The sequence below is a fragment of the Narcine bancroftii genome, chromosome 1, assembly GCF_036971445.1.
Source record: "Narcine bancroftii isolate sNarBan1 chromosome 1, sNarBan1.hap1, whole genome shotgun sequence".
Taxonomy (NCBI): domain Eukaryota; kingdom Metazoa; phylum Chordata; class Chondrichthyes; order Torpediniformes; family Narcinidae; genus Narcine; species Narcine bancroftii.
This window is the reverse complement of record NC_091469.1, coordinates 209928059-209946405: the sequence shown is the minus strand read 5'-3', so window position 1 is coordinate 209946405 and position 18347 is coordinate 209928059. Positions and strand designations below refer to the sequence as shown.

The window sequence follows — 18347 nt, the reverse complement described above, 5'->3', positions numbered from 1 at the left end:
CAAGAAGTACAACCAAACCACAAAATACCACACACAGTGAATTTATTAGAGTCACGCTAGCGGGAATGAGCAGTAATTAGGGTTGGGTAGACAAGGTCACCTCCCTAATACTGTTGAACCTCATTCAAAGTACAAGGTTACTGAGTACAATATTTAAGGCATTTTGCTGCATTTGATTAAGTAACCATTCCTTTGAGGGGGTTGTTTCAAGCTGAGGTGTTACAGTCAGTAACATTAGGGTTTATTCCTAAAGGCAGGAAAATGGTTAACATTGAATTGGCTTTCTAAAATTAAAAGATATGGAATCATGGCAGACTTGATAAAAAGGGTCCTTTAAGACAGTGTTAGCCTGGCTCTTGGCACATATAGATGTTGCTTCCTCAGTGATCTCCATATTCATTATTTTGAACAGGGTTAGTTGAATTCCAGACACTGAAGCAAAGCCATCGGTGTCCTTGGTTGTTCTGCAGACTTCTGATGTGAATGAGCTGCCCCTGACAGCTCGTTATGTACAGGGGACCAGGAAATGGCTTTATGGAAGAGGTGATTATGGATAGTTGTCTGGAATGTTGTTAGTTGCAGCTGACCTGTCTGTGTGAGTGTCCCTATAGCCATTTCTTAGCAATTCACAGCAATCATTTATTTAAAAGTCTACTCTATCTTTCATAATACGGTTATAATAACATCTTAACTCTTATACACAGCACATTAATTTCATTACATTGTCAACCAATACCACAATATTAGGGGGAACTTCTTCACTTAGAGTGGTGGGAGTGAGGAACGAGCTGCCATCTGACGTGGTAAATGTGGGCTCACTTTTAATTTTTAAGAATATATTGGATAGATATATGGATGGGAGAGGTCTGGAGGGTTGTGGAATGGGTGAATTTCAGTGGGACTAGCGGTATGTTTCAGCACAGACTAGAAGGGTTGAATAGCCTGTTTTATGCGCTTTAGTGTTCTATGGCAATTTCAAGGTTGGAGTGCTGTGTTTGAGTTGAAAGTGCTGAGGCTTTGCCTTGAAAGGCTATGATGAGGAGTCTGAGCGGTGGTAAGCTAGGATTATTTGCTTCCTCTGTCGACTGATGTGGTTAAGAGGCAGCAGTTGTTTACTTCTCCTGAAGAATGTTGGACGTGAAGGAAATATCTCGGTGATGGTGGGAAGTGTGTCCAATTGCGTCAGGTGACTAGAGCAACGGTTGGACCAAATTGGCAGCATCTGTTAGACTGACAACTCCGTGGGAGCTTTAGTGAGGTGGTCACACTGAAATCTCGGGCAGCTTGTCATTTGGTGACCATTAGGAAAGATAACGAATGGGAGAGGCAGGAATGCAGGATTTTCCCTTCAAATATATAATGTTTCATCAAACTGGGCATGGAGTAAAAGAATTGTCATATCATAACAGTGTTGTACCAGATAGTGGTGTGATTGCACCTGAATGTTGTTCTAGTTGCTTGAGATTTTGAGGACCAGATGGCTGGGATTATTAAGAACCATATGGGGCATGGTTTTCACTGAGGGTAGTGAGACTAGAGAGTAAACTGCTTGAGGCAGGTCCAATTACAACAGTACAGCAGAGGAACAGACCCTTCAGTATACTATGCCTGAGCTTCCAGTTAAGATCATCAAATTCTGGCGTGTCAGCATCTCTGACAGCTTGCCTGGAGTTATACTTCGTGAGGAGTTTGCGGAGATTTGGTATGTCACCGAAGAACCTACAGGTGTACCACAGAGAGCATTCTGACTGGTGGCATCACTGTCTGGTATGGAGATGCCAATGCACAGGACAAGAAAAAAAATTAGAGAGGGTTGAGTTAAGCCAGTGCCACCATGGGCATCTGTCTCCACTCCACTGAGGACATCTACAGGAGGCTGTGTCTTAAGAAAGCAGCCTATTACCTCCAGGACCCTCCCCACCCTCTGCTACCATCAGAAATGAGGATGAGCACCCAGCGGCATAAAAACAAATTCTTCCCCTCTGCTGTAAGATGCAAACCATGGCAAAGGTGGTTTGCTTTGGATCTTGGGCAGTTCCTTTACGCCGCCACACTTTGCTCCTGCCATCACTCTGATGCAGGTTAATCTTGATCTTCTCTGTCCATGACACCTTATTACAGAATTTTGCAAGCTCTTTTAAATAATTCTTGACAAACTGTAATGTAGTTATCCTCTCTCTGGTTTGCATCTTGCAGTGTAGTCTCTGTGTTTATTTTCATGAAGTCTTCTGTGGACAGTAGTTATTGATGTATATACAGCTGCCTCCTGAAGAGTGTTTCTGATCTGTTGGACATGTGTTTGGGGATTTTGCTTCATAATGATGAGAATAGGGTGGCACGTTTGGCGTACTGGTTAGCACAACACCTTTCAGTCCAAGCAATTGGGACCGGACTGGGGTTTGTATCCCCTGCTTTCTGTCAGGAGTTTGTACTCTCTACCACTTCCTGTGTGGGTTTTCTCTGGGTGCTCCGATTTCCTCCTAACATTCAAAAAATGTACATGGGGTGTAGGTTGATGGGGTGTAAATTGGGCAGCGTGGACTCATGGGCCGAATTGGCTAGTTACCATTCTGTATATCTAAATTTAAAAAAAATGAATTAAAAAAAAAAATTAAAAGTAAATTCTTCTGTCATCAGCAATGGAGGTCTTCCTTTGAATACCAGTTCCTTTGCAGTTACTGAGCTTACCAGTACACTCTTTCTTCTTAATGATCTTGAAAACAGTTTAATTTGGTCATCCTTGTGGTGGTACACCAGTGGCCTTCTGCAGGGGCAACCTCTGTACCTGTAGGAGTGTACTGCTGGCCTACTGCAGGGGGAAACCTCTGTACCTGCAGGAGAGTAAAGGGGACAGGATAACACCTGGCTGGCTGTCAATCAGTCGACCTGAATGGATCAAGCCCCACCCGGTTGAGTATCAATCATCCTCCGGGATATAAGCCTGCGCTGGCCTCCCGAAGTCTCACTCAGAGTTACTGCAGCCACAGCCAGCCTGTCTCTGAGGAAGTCTTTGTGGATTAAATTTTGTTGTACAGTCTTTACCATGTGTGTGTCTGATTCTGGCCAACAGCGCATCACAATCCTAAGGTTTGGGTGATGTCTCTTACATCTTATTCTTGTCTTTTAGCCTCATAATAGCTTCTTTGACTTTCATTGGAACAACTCTAGTCCTTGTGTTGATGAATGGCAACTACAGACTCCAAAGGTGATCAAAAGCTTTGAAGGTAGCTTTTATATCTGCATCAATGAAGCAATTAAACAGACCTGAGGAGCCACAAACACCTGTGAAGTGAAATTATCCCAAATATTATGGTGCCTTGAAATAAGGTATAGATATACTCTGCTTTACAAAGTACAGCGTTTCTATGAAACCTTTCGTAAGATGAAATAGCATGAGGGTTGAAGGCTATTTTCGTAAAAGTGAAAACCCATTCAAATTTCTTTCGAATATTGAACACAGGTTTCTTCGTAAAAGCAAATTTGCATAAAGCGAGTCTTCGTAAACCAGGGTGTACCTGTGTGTGTGTGTGTGTGTGTGTGTGCATATATAGTTGTAATTTTTACACGGTCAATTCAAAATGTATACAAATTACTTTGAATAAAATCTGGAATGTGAACTTTATATGTGAATTGTTTGATTACAAATTAAAAAGGGACAAATAAAAGAAAAAAGTGTCTTTGTCTCAAACATTATGGGCGTGCGTGCGTGCGTGCAGGGAGCAGGAATGTCTTGCCCCTTGCATTTCGTCAACATCCCTAATCCATTCAATCTCTCTCCATGATTTGTAGTTTTTAATCCAACCACCATCCTTAAATCTCTTTGTTTCCAAAGTCTCCACATCACCCCTGCAATGGGGCAACCAGAAATGTGCACAATATCCTCAAGGGTGGTCTAACCAAAACGTTATCTTGCTGCAAAGTTACTACTTCACTCTTTAACCCATTGAATGCAAACAAGCCGTAATCCTTGTTTACCACTCTAGCTACTTGTGTGACCACTTTCAAGGAGCGATGGACTTGGATCCCTTGCTCCTTTTTGCACAACAACGCTTTAAAGATGCTGCCATTAACTATATAGTATAGTTTATAGTTTCTGCGAATGCATGACCTCTCAACGTACAACATCTCACACTTGTCCAGATTGAACTCTAACTGCCATTTCTCTCCCCATATCAGTCTCTGCTCCACAACCTGTTCATTGATTCTCCTAGACACTGTCCATAACTCCCAATCATTGTGTCATCTGCAAAGGTACTTGTCCTCCTACTTTTTCATCCAAGTCATCATGTAAAACACTGATCGCTGAGGAACAGTCAATTGCTTGGACTGAAAGGTGTTGTGCTAACCAGTAAGCCAACCGTGCCATCCTATTCTCATCATTATGAAGCAAAATCCCCAAACACATGTCCAATAGATCAGAAACACTCTTCAGGAGGCAGCTGTATATACATCAATGACTACTGTCCACAGAAGACTTCATGAAAATAAACACAGAGACTACACTGCAAGATGCAAACCAGAGAAAGGATGACTACATTACAGTTTGTCAAGAATTATTTAAAAGAGCTTGCAGACTTCTGTAAAAAGGTGTTATGGACAGAGAAGATCAAGATTAACCTGCATCAGAGTGATGGCAGGAGCAAAGTGTGGCGGCGTAAAGGAACTGCCCAAGATCCAAAGCAAACCACCTTTGCCATGGTTTGCATCTTACAGCAGAGGGGAAGAATTTGTTTTTATGCCGCTGGGTGCTCATCCTCATTTCTGATGGTCAAATCCCTTCCAACTCAAAAAATACTATTCAACCCAATGGTTCTCAACCTTTTTCTTTCCACTCACATACAACTTTAAGTAATCCTTGTGCTATTGGTGCTCTGTGATTAGTAAAGGATTGCTTAAGGTGGTATGTAAATGGAAAGTATGTAAATGGAAAGGGAGAGCAGCAGCGGCCCCGGCCCCGGTCCGGGCGAAGGGTAGACGGCGGCGGCCTCGATCCGGGCAGGAGCAAGGGGGAGACGGCGGCCCCGGCCTCGGTCGAGTGGGGCAGGGGGAGGCCCCGATCCGGGCAGAGAGTGGGAGGCGGCGGCCCCGGTCCAGGCACAGGGTGAGCTGCGGCGGCCTCGGCCCCGGTCCAGGCAGTATGGACCGACCTAGGAGGGGAGGCAGGCCCCTCCAGCCCGGGTAAGAAACCTGCATAGGAGAAGGCCACTCCGATATAAAACCTACGACCCAAGGACCTCGCTGCCACGTCCCAGCTTGCTTGGCCACGGCACACGAACCATGGGTGTAAAGGGTGGGGCCAGTACTGCGCGCACTGCACTCCACCTAAAAGCTCCTTTGCGCAGGCCCGAGGACAGGTCCACGTCCTCCCCCTCCACGTCCTCCCCCTCCACGTCCTCCCCCTCCACGTCCTCCCCCTCCACGTCCTCCCCCTCCACGTCCTCCCCCTCCACGTCCTTCCCCTCCACGTCCTCTCCCTCCACGCCTTCCCCCTCAAAAGATGCTCACAAACTCAAGCTAGCATGCTGGAACATCAGAACCATGCTAGACAAGGCTGACAGCCACCGACCTGAACGTCGGTCTGCCCTCATTGCACATGAACTCCTCAGACTTGACATCGACATAGCCGCTCTCAGTGAAGTCCGCCTGGCAGATGTAGGCAGCTTCCAAGAACGCGGCGCGGGCTACACACTCTACTGGTCTGGCAAGCCTTTGGATGAACGACGCCTATCTGGTGTAGGCTTCATGGTCAAGAGCTTCATTGCCTCCAAACTCGAAAACCTTCCGACAGGCCTCTCGGACCGAATCATGTCCATGCGACTCCCCCTTCAGAACAAGCGTCACATCACCCTCATCAGTGTCTATGCTCCAACCCTCCAGGCGGAACCAGCAGAAAAGGACAAGTTCTACACCGACCTGCGCAACCTCATCCAACGCACCCCTACAGCCGACAAGGTTGTCATCCTGGGCGACTTCAACGCTCGTGTCGGCAAAGACTCAGAAACCTGGCCAGGAATCCTGGGCAAGCATGGCGTCGGCAAGTGCAACGACAATGGGCGCCTCCTGTTGGAGCTCTGCGCAGAACAGCGGCTTGTCATTACAAACACCCTTTTTCAGCAGAGGGACAGCCTTAAGACCACCTGGATGCATCCCCGATCCAAACACTGGCACCTCCTGGACTACATCCTGGTGCGAGAAAGTGACAAACGAGATGTGCTCCACACCAGGGTCATGCCTAGCGCAGAATGCCACACTGACCACTGGCTGGTTCGCTGCAAGCTCAACCTTCACTTCAAACCAAAGCCCAGGAACAATAAAGCCCCCAGAAAGAGGTTCAATGTTGGAAACCTGCAGTCAGACGAAGCGAGAAGAAACTTCCAGGCAAACCTCAAAGCAAAGCTCGACGATGCAATCCGCCTCACGGACCCGTCCCCTGAAACCCTCTGGGATCAGTTGAAGACTACCATACTGCAATCCACTGAAGAGGTACTGGGCTTCTCCTCCAGGAAAAACAAGGACTGGTTTGACGAAAACAGCCAGGAAATCCAGGAGCTGCTGGCAAAGAAGCGAGCTGCCCACCAGGCTCACCTTACAAAGCCGTCCTGTCCAGAGAAGAAACAAGCCTTCCGTCGCGCATGCAGCCATCTTCAGCGCAAACTCCGGGAGATCCAAAATGAGTGGTGGACTAGCCTCGCCAAACGAACCCAGCTCAGCGCGGACATTGGCGACTTCAGGGGTTTCTACGAGGCTCTAAAGGCTGTGTACGGCCCCTCACCCCAAGCCCAAAGCCCGCTGCGCAGCTCAGACGGCAAAGTCCTCCTCAGCGACAAGATCTCCATCCTCAACCAATGGTCAGAACACTTCCAATCTCTTTTCAGTGCCAACCGCTCAGTCCAAGATTCCGCCCTGCTCCAGATCCCTCAACAGCCCCTAAGGCTAGAGCTGGATGAGGTTCCCACCCTGGATGAGACATATAAGGCAATCGAACAACTGAAAAGTGGCAAAGCAGCAGGTATGGATGGAATCCCCCCAGAAGTCTGGAAGGCTGGCGGCAAAACTCTGCATGCCAAACTGCATGAGTTTTTCAAGCTTTGTTGGGACCAAGGTAAACTGCCTCAGGATCTTCGTGATGCCACCATCATCACCCTGTACAAAAACAAAGGCGAGAAATCAGACTGCTCAAACTACAGGGGAATCACGTTGCTCTCCATTGCAGGCAAAATCTTCGCTAGGATTCTACTAAATAGAATAATACCTAGTGTCGCCGAGAATATTCTCCCAGAATCACAGTGCGGCTTTCGCGCAAACAGAGGAACTACTGACATGGTCTTTGCCCTCAGACAGCTCCAAGAAAAATGCAGAGAACAAAACAAAGGACTCTACATCACCTTTGTTGACCTCACCAAAGCCTTCGACACCGTGAGCAGGAAAGGGCTTTGGCAAATACTAGAGCGCATCGGATGTCCCCCAAAGTTCCTCAACATGATTATCCAACTGCACGAAAACCAACAAGGTCGGGTCAGATACAGCAATGAGCTCTCTGAACCCTTCTCCATTAACAATGGCGTGAAGCATGGCTGTGTTCTGGCACCAACCCTCTTTTCAATCTTCTTCAGCATGATGCTGAACCAAGCCATGAAAGACCCCAACAATGAAGACGCTGTTTACATCCGGTACCGCACGGATGGCAGTCTCTTCAATCTGAGGCGCCTGCAAGCTCACACCAAGACACAAGAGAAACTTGTGCGTGAACTACTCTTTGCAGACGATGCCGCTTTAGTTGCCCATTCAGAGCCAGCTCTTCAGCGCTTGACGTCCTGCTTTGCGGAAACTGCCAAAATGTTTGGCCTGGAAGTCAGCCTGAAGAAAACTGAGGTCCTCCATCAGCCAGCTCCCCACCATGATTACCAGCCCCCCCACATCTCCATCGGGCACACAAAACTCAAAACGGTCAACCAGTTTACCTATCTCGGCTGCACCATTTCATCAGATGCAAGGATCGACAATGAGATAGACAACAGACTCGCCAAGGCAAATAGCGCCTTTGGAAGACTACACAAAAGAGTCTGGAAAAACAACCAACTGAAAAACCTCACAAAGATAAGCGTATACAGAGCCGTTGTCATACCCACACTCCTGTTCGGCTCCGAATCATGGGTCCTCTACCGGCACCACCTACGGCTCCTAGAACGCTTCCACCAGTGTTGTCTCCGCTCCATCCTCAACATCCATTGGAGCGCTTACATCCCTAACATCGAAGTACTCGAGATGGCAGAGGTCGACAGCATCGAGTCCACGCTGCTGAAGATCCAGCTGCGCTGGATGGGTCACGTCTCCAGAATGGAGGACCATCGCCTTCCCAAGATCGTGTTATATGGCGAGCTCTCCACTGGCCACCGTGACAGAGGTGCACCAAAGAAAAGGTACAAGGACTGCCTAAAGAAATCTCTTGGTGCCTGCCACATTGACCACCGCCAGTGGGCTGATATCGCCTCAAACCGTGCATCTTGGCGCCTCACAGTTTGGCGGGCAGCAACCTCCTTTGAAGAAGACCGCAGAGCCTACCTCACTGACAAAAGGCAAAGGAGGAAAAACCCAACACCCAACCCCAACCCACCAATTTTCCCCTGCAACCGCTGCAATCGTGTCTGCCTGTCCCGCATCGGACTTGTCAGCCACAAACGAGCCTGCAGCTGACGTGGACTTTTTACCCCCTCCATAAATCTTCGTCCGCGAAGCCAAGCCAAAGAAGAAATGGAAAGTAAAAGTTTTAATCGTATCTAATTGACTTGTTATGTGACTCTGGGGGAAGTCAAGCTACCCGCCCCCCCACCTGGACTCTATAACACTCTTGGACAATGAACTTGCCAGCATCCTGGCAGAGTTCCTTTTGATAGTGACGCCACAGTTCTCCGCAGCCGAGCCAAAGCATAGGGTAATTATTCGATAATTCAATCAAATGTTTCAAAACAGGCATGTCTCTACTCCCTATTAACAATTTTGAATTCCATATATAAATAAAATCCTGCATACTGTTTTCTCCTATTTTACTCAATTCTATTTTAACCCAGGCTGGAAATTTATCTACATCAAGCATCCCATTAATAAATTTCAATTGAACTCCCTTATAATAATTCTTAAAATGGGGAAGTTGCCAAGCTCCCAATTCAAAAATCCAGGTCAATTTTTCCAAAGACACTCGAGCCATCTTTCCTTACCATAAAAACTTCCTAATACTCGAATGTAAATACTTTAAAGATTTTTGAGGAATCCAACAGGACTGAAAAAAGATATTGAACCCTTGGAAAAATATTCATTTTTATACAATTCACTCTCCCTACGAGAGTTATAGGCAAGTTATTCCACTTATTCAAATCTTGTTAAATTTTACTAAGTAAAGGTAAATAATTCAATTTATAAAAATTATTTAAATTGTTATCAACCTTAATCCCATCCTGTGGCCACTTCAATCTAGCCAATTCTCTACATTGGGTATAATCACCCTTAACCAGGGGCATAATTTCACTTTTGTCCCAGTTAATCTTATAACCTGATACATATTTACAGAGTTTAAGTTGGAGATAAGTAAGAAATGTCATGTTATTATAGTTTAATAAAACCGATTATTTTAATTTACCATTGTCTGGTTAATGTTTGCTATTCTTGTTCCTTTGTTAGTGCTATGAAAGTCTCTTTAGTTCAGAGGTTCTCAACCTTTTTCTTTCCCCTCACATACCACTTTAAGTATTCCTGATGCCATCGGTGCTCTGTGATTAGTAAGGGTTTGCTTAAGATGGGATGTGGGTGGGAAGGTTGGGAATCGCTACTCTAAACTTGATTTGTTACTGAAATATTTTGCTTGAGAAAAATTGTCATTGGCCCATTTCCTTTGGAGTTATGAAACCGTGCACATAACGAGTCAATGAGGTCCGATTAAACCAGTGGTTTTCAAACTTTTTCTTTCCACCCACATCCTACCTAAGCAATCCCTTACTAATCACAGAGCACCTATGACATAGAGATTACTTAAAGTGGTATGTGAGTGGAAAGTAAAAGGTTGAGAACCACTGCTTTAGTTCCTAATAAAATTGAGAAGGTTGATAGTTTGTAACATCTATGGGCACTCAACGTCTCGGATGGGACACTTACCCTCTTTTTTTTAAAACAAAAAGAACACTTGATTTCTCTTCTTTTTAACATTCTGTGGAAAAATTATTGACCTGAAACATTGACATGATTTCTCTTTCCACTTTGTTTAAAGATGGAATACTGATGTGCTCAGTGTTTTTAATATATTTGGATTTCATTTTTGAATTTTGGAATCTGCCCTTATTTTTATATGCTTCTATATATCAAATTCCACCCCATTCATTTCTAGTTGCACCATCTGCCCAAGATATCACTTGGCTCTTCATGCATTAGGAATTTCAGATGCCAATAATTGACCTTGTTTGGTAGGCCTGGATCTTGAGAAGGAAATCTTACCTTAATGCTCCCTCACTTTAGCAGGAATCTTCCTCCTGTCATTCATTTTTATTGTGTTCATTTACAGACATCCAACTTTGGAAGAAGATAGGAGACTTTACAAATGATTCAGGGAGGAAGGCATTTAATGGTAAGGAAGATTGGAGAACCTGAGACTGTTGCTTTCATGAACATTTGAAAGAGGTATTTGGTATTGTGAGGTATAGAGATGGAAAGGAACTGTTCCCATTGTCAAAGAATTGAAGATCAAGGGGACAAAAAAATGAAGTAATTGGCAAAAAAAAAAACCTAAAATGATACCTTTCTTTGTAGAATACTTAGGGTCAGATGTCTTGCCAAGAATAGTAGGAGAGGCAGATTCAGTTATGGAGCCAAAAATGAAGTGGGATAAATATTTGGAAAGTATATTACTATAATGGAATTTTTTTTATCCTGACCTTTCAATTTGGGTCTAAGCACACTTTCTGTGGACAATCAGAAGGTGATTTTTTTTCAATTAACTACTCTTTGAAAAATAAACTGATCAGCCTGCTGTTGCTTGAGTTTACTGGATGCTGTGGAACAGAGGGACTAATGGTGTACAAATAGATCAAATTGGACAGCAAACAGAAACGTCTTTTCAAACAGTTCATCTAGAATAAGAAAAGACAAAGAAAATTATCCACATCTGTTCATAAATGTAGGGGTGATGTAAGGGCTGTACCCTCAGGGTCACATTTCATGTTTCCAATTGCTCTTTTTTCCCACCACTTTTTACGATATTGCATGACAGGTCCATGTCACATAGGGTCCAAATATATTCCATGTCAACAACATTTCCTCATCACAATACAATTTTTGCAAAATAATATCCAGATGGATGTTAGAAGATTCCGTTTCTTTATTTTCTCTGTTTTGTCATCTCTTTCAGGACGATTCTCTTTTGGTAATGCTACCCCTGCTGGATTTTCAAAATCTTTTTGTCGATGTACTCCAAGCAATGGATGCTCAAAGTACCAATATTAGGTGATCACCCATTCCAATGTTTCAAAACTGTTGCTGCAGTTTCAGATGCAGCTTGTGTTCTGCAGCAGCCTGAACCGCGCTAAACAATGAATTGGCTCGCAGAGGTCTGAGTCAGCAAGAATGGGGAGGACCGGGCTTGCTGTCCATCATCAGAGATGGCATCATTTCTGGGCCGAGTGTCGTGAAGGCCGTTGGGAATGAGGGTGCTTTAAAAGGGTTGAGTCGAGCGGTTGGTCTTAACTCAGCTACTACAACTGGTGTGTTTAGTTCGTCACTAAATGACCACAGTTCAAAGATATTTTCTGGCTGTCTGTATCCTGTCAAGCTGTCTAAATTGAATAGTAAGTCATTTAAGTAGACATATGTCTGAAATACTCAGCAGTAATTGAACATTTGACAAGTTTGCACCTCAGATTACTTCTTCCATGAATCTAAATCAAGTATTTTTGTATGTGATATGCCTCAATCTTTACAAATGAGGAAATGAACAATCTTAAATATAAGATGTGTGACTCCCAATTTCCAATTTGTAATCCTTGTAAATGTCCTGGACACTTAGCACTGGAGGATGCAGTAAACAGCAGCTCTGAATTAAAATGAACTGCAGATTCTTGCACCGTCTTAAAAATACACAAATGCTGATTTTTTTTGGTTCTGTCTGATCAGCTTGCAGAAACGTGGGTTCATGGAGGACATTGATCAGATCTCATTTTCTGCCCATAATGCAATGCTGCCTGTCTGGTTAACAATCTAATTCCCCACACTTGTTCACTTAACTAATGTCTTGTATGCTTAGTAGGTTATTTTTTGGGTTGGGAATGCTCAAAAAATTTTCTCATATAAATTAATGGTAATGGCTTCGCTTCACACCATTTTGGCTTACAAAAGGTTTCATCGGAATGCTCTACTTTCGGATAGCAGGGGGAAAATTGTATACCCAAAGATTTGGCCTCCACAGCTGTCAGAGGCAATGAATTGCACAGAGTCACCACCCTCTGAAGAAATTGCTCATCTCTGTTATGAAGAGACATCCTTTCATTGTGAGGATTTGCACCTGGGTGCTCGACTCTCCCACAACTGGTACAGGCCCAGAGCCATCCTCATAAATTAATCCTCTCATCTGGATACAAGGACCAATTACCCTAACTCTGCGAGATGGGCTGAGCTCCTCCCTCATTTCTGTGTGTTTTTACTAAATGACAGTGTCTGCAGATTTCAGTGTTTCATTCCAATGACCCTAACCACCCTTTGGGAAATGGGAGGAAATTTTTGTCACGTGGCTAACATGCAAACTCCATTCAGCAGCAAAAGCAACTCTGTGTGATCATTAATATCCATGTGCCAGGGCCTGCTCTCCAATAGGGGTGGCACTGCAGAGTTACTGCCTCAAAGTTTCATCAGTCCATTTTCAATCCTGATCTCCAGTGCTGTCTGTGGGGAACTTCCACATTCTTCTTGTGGCTGCAGGCATTTTCTCCAGTTACCTCCCATATTGAGAGGTTAATTGGCCACAGTGAACTGACCTTAGTGTGGCAGAATCTGCAAGGCATTGATGGAAATGTGTGGGGAAAAAAAAGATGGTATTAGTGTAAATTGTTAGTGATGACTTGATGTTTCATAGGGTCTTTTTCTCTGTGATGCATGTCTTGCCATTCTGCCTGAATCTGTGTGATGGCTGGAGTGCAACAGCTTTTCTCATTAAAATACATTGTGTACAGGCAACGTCCACTCCAATACGTGCACGCAGATGTGCGTTTGATGATGCCATTGAGCATGGACTGCAGTTGTGGCTCGAACCTGTCAGGTGAAGTCATGGGAAGGCAGAGCAAAACATCAGAACGAGAAGAGATCTTTCAAGCTTGTGTTTACTTCTCGAGCTTGCAAAAGTTAAACCTTTGCGCCTCAATACCCTACCTATTCTGAAATAATATTTAAAGATGTGCTCAGATGCTTTAGGGGAAAAGTGTGACATCCTCACAGATTAATGGGAAATCCTTGACCAATGCAATGCAGCATTCAATAATCACTGAGAACTTTGGCTCTATTTGTCAGGTAACATGGAAACCCTGTGAAAGTAGGGTCTATCAATACAGAGTAGATGAAGAAAGTTTGTTTCCCATGGTGGGAGAGTCTGGGACAAGAAGGCACAACTTCAGCATTGAAGGGGTCTGTTTAGAACAGTGATATGCAGGAATTTCTTCAGCCAGAGGGTGGTAAATCTGTGTAATTTGTTTCCACAGGTTGCCATGGAGGCCAAGTTATTGGGTGTATTTAAGGGAGAGATTGATAGGTTCCTGATTAGCCAGGGCATCAAGGAATATGGGGAGAAGGCCTGGCAATGGCTGTGAGGAAATGGATCAGCTCGATTAAATGCCAGGGCAGACACAAAGGGCTGAAAAGCCTATTTTTGCTCCTATGTCTTATGGTCCTAAGGTCTTAAAATAGTAGAAGGAGTGCACTATTTCACATTCTACACACAAGCAAGCCTATTCCAGCAGGAACCTCCTGCCGCATCTTCAAAACCCACATCAGTTCTATCCATCATCTCAAAATTTGGAGAAGGAATGGAAGCAAATCATCTGCCAGAAGGAGCCTGAGTGAATCCTGATCGGGACAAGATTTTTCTCTGGAGAATCCAGCTCTGCCAATCTGCACCAACCAATCTGGGAATTTATCGTGGATTCCAGTTCGAGAGATTGGGGGAAGCAAAGGTGAGCTTGATCATTTATTTATTTCATGTGTTACGTTAATTTTAATTGTGCATTTTCAAAATAAAAACCCCATTATTTAAATTGATCTTAAAAGTTTTTGAATATCTCTGTATATCACAGGGCCAGGGGCAATGGGCCAGGGGCAATTGCATGGTTAATCATAAGCAGGTTAATGTGACCTCAGATTGCATTAGCTTCAGAAGGGGAGGTGAAGCTTGTGATAATTGATTTGGTGCATTGATTTATCACCTTGCTAAACAGGCAGAGTGTAATGAAACGTCAGAATGTGGGTTTGATCTTGAGATTCATCGCACTATTAGCCAAGCTAAAGAGAGATGCAACCTGCTCACTCAGCTATGGAATGTGGTCTAACAGCACAAGGAGAAAAATAAGTCAAAGTAAAATGCTTGTACTCATGGGAATCATTCAAGCTGTCACTTTTTCATGAGAAATTATAAAATACAATCAACCTATTTGATTTTCCAAAAGTCATTATTTGTGTTTAAACAGAACAACATGCAACATTTATAACTCTATCTCATGTAAAACAAATTTTCTTCTCTTGTGCTATCTTGAGAAGTATATGGTAGCCAGGAAGAAACTTAGAAAGGTCTTACGAGAGGTCGAAATAGGCATGAGAAGACCTTGGCGTGTAGGATTAAGGAGAACCCCAAGGTGTTTTATGCATAGGTGCAAAACAGAAGGATGACAAGAATGAAGGTGGGATCGCTGGAGGATAAAGGAGGCAACATGTTCCTGGAGGCAGAGAAGGTTGGGGAGGTCCTAAATGAATACTTTGCTTCAGTATTCACAAGAGAAAAGGACCTTGATCTGAGTGATGTAGGAAGGGAACAGACCTGTGTGCTGGAGATTAAGGAAGTGGAAGTTCTTAAAAACATTGAGATTGATAAGTCCCCGAGGCTAGACGTGATATACTCCAGGTTGCTGTGGGAAGGGAGGGAAGAGATAGCTGGGGCATTGGCTATGAGCTTTGCATCCTTCTTTACCACAGGGGAGTTTCTGGAGGACTGGAGAATGGCAAATGTGATCCTCTTGTTTAAAAAAGATAATAGGGAGATTCATGAGAATTATAGACCAGTGAGTCTTACTCAGTGGTGTGCAAACTAATGGAGAGGGTTCTTAAGGATAGGATCTATGAGCATTTGGAGAAGTACAGTCTACTCAAGGATAGTCAGCATGGCTTTGTGAAGGGAAAGTCATGCCTCACAAGCCTAATAGAGTTTTTTAAGAAAGTCACAAAATATATTGATGTAGGAAGGGTGGTAGATATGGTCTACCTAGATTTTATTAAGCAATTTAACAAGGTCTTACATTAGAGACTTGTTCAGAAAGTCACACGACACAGGATCAATGGGATCTTGGCTGTGCGGACTACAAATTGGCTTGCAGGTAGAAAGCCGAGTGTAGTAGTGGACAGAAAGTATTCTTCCTGGAGGTCAGTGACTAGTGGAGTTCCACAGGGACCTGTTGTGGGACCCCTGCTCTTTGTAATTTTTATAAATGACCTGGATGAAGAAGCAGAAGGATGAGTCAGTAAGTTTGCAGATGATACGAAGGTTGGAGGAGTAGTGGATGGAGCTGAAGATTGTCGTAGGTTACAAAAGGATATAGGCAGGAGACGGAGTTGGACAGAAAAGTGGCTGACGGAGTTCAATCCATTAAGTGTGAGATGATGCATTTTGGAAGGGAAAACCAGAAGGGTGATTTCAAGGTTACTGGTTGGATACTTAAAAGTGTTAATAAACTGAGGGACCTTGGCGCCCAAATCCATACATCTGTCAAGGTCACCACACAAGTAGATAGGATAGTTGAGAAGGCCTATAGCATGCTGAGATTCATTAGTTGGGGAATTGAGTTCAAATGTCAGGAGGTCATGTTGCAACTCTACAAATCTCTGGTGAGACAACACTTAGGAGTATTGTGCTCAGGTTGGGTCACCTCATTATAGCAGAGATGTGTAGAGGCGATTTACCAGGATGTTACCTGGATTGCAAATAAGATTAGCAGAGGTGGAACTTTTCTTTTTGGAGTGAAGAAGGATAAGAAGTGACAACAGAGGTCTACAAGATTATGAGAGTCATAGATAAGATGGGCTGCCAGTGCCTTTTTCCCAGGGCAGGAATAGAAAACACCAGAGGATATATTTACAAAGTGAAGGGAAGGAAGTTTAGGGGAAATATCAAGGATGTTTTTTGTTACACAGAGAGTTTTGGGTGCTTGGAATGCCTTACCAGGGGTGGTGGTGGCTGGAACATTGGTGGCAGTTAAGAGACTCTTAGACAGGCACATGGATGAAAGAAAAATAGAGGGTTACAGGGTAGGGAGGGTTGATTTTATTTTGGTAGGACCAAAGGGCCTGTACTGTGCTGTTATTTTCTATGTTCTATGTAAGTGTTGTATCAATAATTTAGTGTTCTTTTATATGAGCTTTAAAATGTTATTTTCAATCCAAACTCGGAACATTTTAGTAATTTTATGGACTGTAAAAAGGGTGCTGAGCAGAGTTTATCCCCTATTGCCATTCGGTCTCGTACATAAAGACCAAAGACCAGCTCTTCTGTGGTCTCAAGCCTGTGTGAGGCCCTGCTGGTTATTGATTGCAACTATGCCTGACCTAATTTTGTTTGAGAATTTGGTGAGCAGAGGCCAGTTACAGAAAACCTATTTCAATAGTGAAAGTGACAAGGAAGCTTGGAAATATTGTCATTTTCCCCCAAATCACTGACAATTGGTGCAATTTACCCTCACTTTGTCTAGAATTCCCTCTACATCTTTGTTTGTATTTCATTTCCTAATGTCTCTCCCAAATTGTTCCTTTTCCCTGATCGTCTCATTGGCCAATGTTAGTAGTGCTATTTCTTTCAAAGAGTCCTCTGTGGATAGTTGTAGGTTACAATAGCTTCAAGATGTTGGCAGGAACTGAGCAAGGGGTACTTTAAGCAAATTGATTCAATTTAACTCTCTTTAGTGAAATGCCATAATATTAATTTAAACTGGATACTCCTGAAGGACATTGCCAGTAAAGTGCTCCAAGAAACATCCCTGTCTGTCAGTATTTTATTTCATGGCCCTGTTTTTATCTTTGGTGTTGGTGGTCAATAGCATTTATAAAGTTTAGTTGCTAGTATGAAACCATAAAACTAATTTCTCCTACACGAAAAGAAATGGGAATTATGAGATACTGTACATGCAAACCACTTGGGAATTAATGGCAGTTCTACAGAAATTGGAAATGGCTCTACAAACCCATGACAGATTAATAGAATAAATAAGATGAATAGAATAAATAAGATGAATAGATTTTAAATACCCTGCAATTGTAATTCTTGGTTAGTGCATGTGTTTTAGGGTAGATATCTTTGTACTTTCCTGCCTGGCTTACATAGGTGCAAACAATTGTCCAATAATCATTTTGGTCTGAGAACATGACGAACAGATGATTGAAGATCATACATTTCCATCTCACAATCCCTAATTCCCTACAGCACATGATGTATCTTTACTCAACTAATATCCAGATAACTAAATTACTTTTGTTCCTGCAAATTGGAAGACTCTGGTAAGCTGCATTTCATGTACAGATGCTTATGGCCCCTCACCTTGAATCACAGCAGTGCTTTTTAAGTGATGTATCATGTCCTCATAATGGTAATAAGTGATATTAAGTAATGACCTTCAATACCATTATTCCCTCAGTGCTGGTCAAGAAGACACAAAACCTAGGCCTCTGTATCTACCTCTGCAACTGGATCCTTAACTTTCTCATCGGAAGACCATAGTTAGTATGAATTGGAAGCAATGTCTCCTCCTCACCAATCATCAACACAGGCACACAGTAACCCACTGCTCTACTCATTGTTCATCCATGACTGTGTGGCCAGGCACAATTCCAATGCCATCTACAAGTTTGCCAATGACACCACAGTTGTCAGCAGAATCAAAAATGGCAATGAGGAAGCATACAGGAGGGAGATGGATCAGCTCGTTGAATGGTGCAATGACAACAACCTTGCGCTCAATGTCAGCAAAACCAAGGAGATGGTTGTGGACTTCAGGAGGAAGTTAGGGGAACACAACCCAGTCCTCATTGAGGGGTCAGTAGTGGAGAGGGTCAGAAATTCAAATTTT

At 43.6% G+C, this 18347-nt stretch overlaps 1 long non-coding RNA gene across 1 annotated transcript in view; it reads left to right on the top strand.

Moving 5' to 3' along the window:
- The window catches only part of LOC138748512 (uncharacterized), a 39226-nt gene extending 27287 nt beyond the window's left edge, over positions 1 to 11939 (top strand). The window contains exons 2-3 of the long non-coding RNA XR_011348104.1: positions 10550 to 10612; positions 11393 to 11939. This is a non-coding gene — a long non-coding RNA (uncharacterized lncRNA). The remainder of the gene's footprint in view (positions 1 to 10549; positions 10613 to 11392) is intronic.
- Positions 11940 to 18347: the final 6408 nt, after the last annotated feature.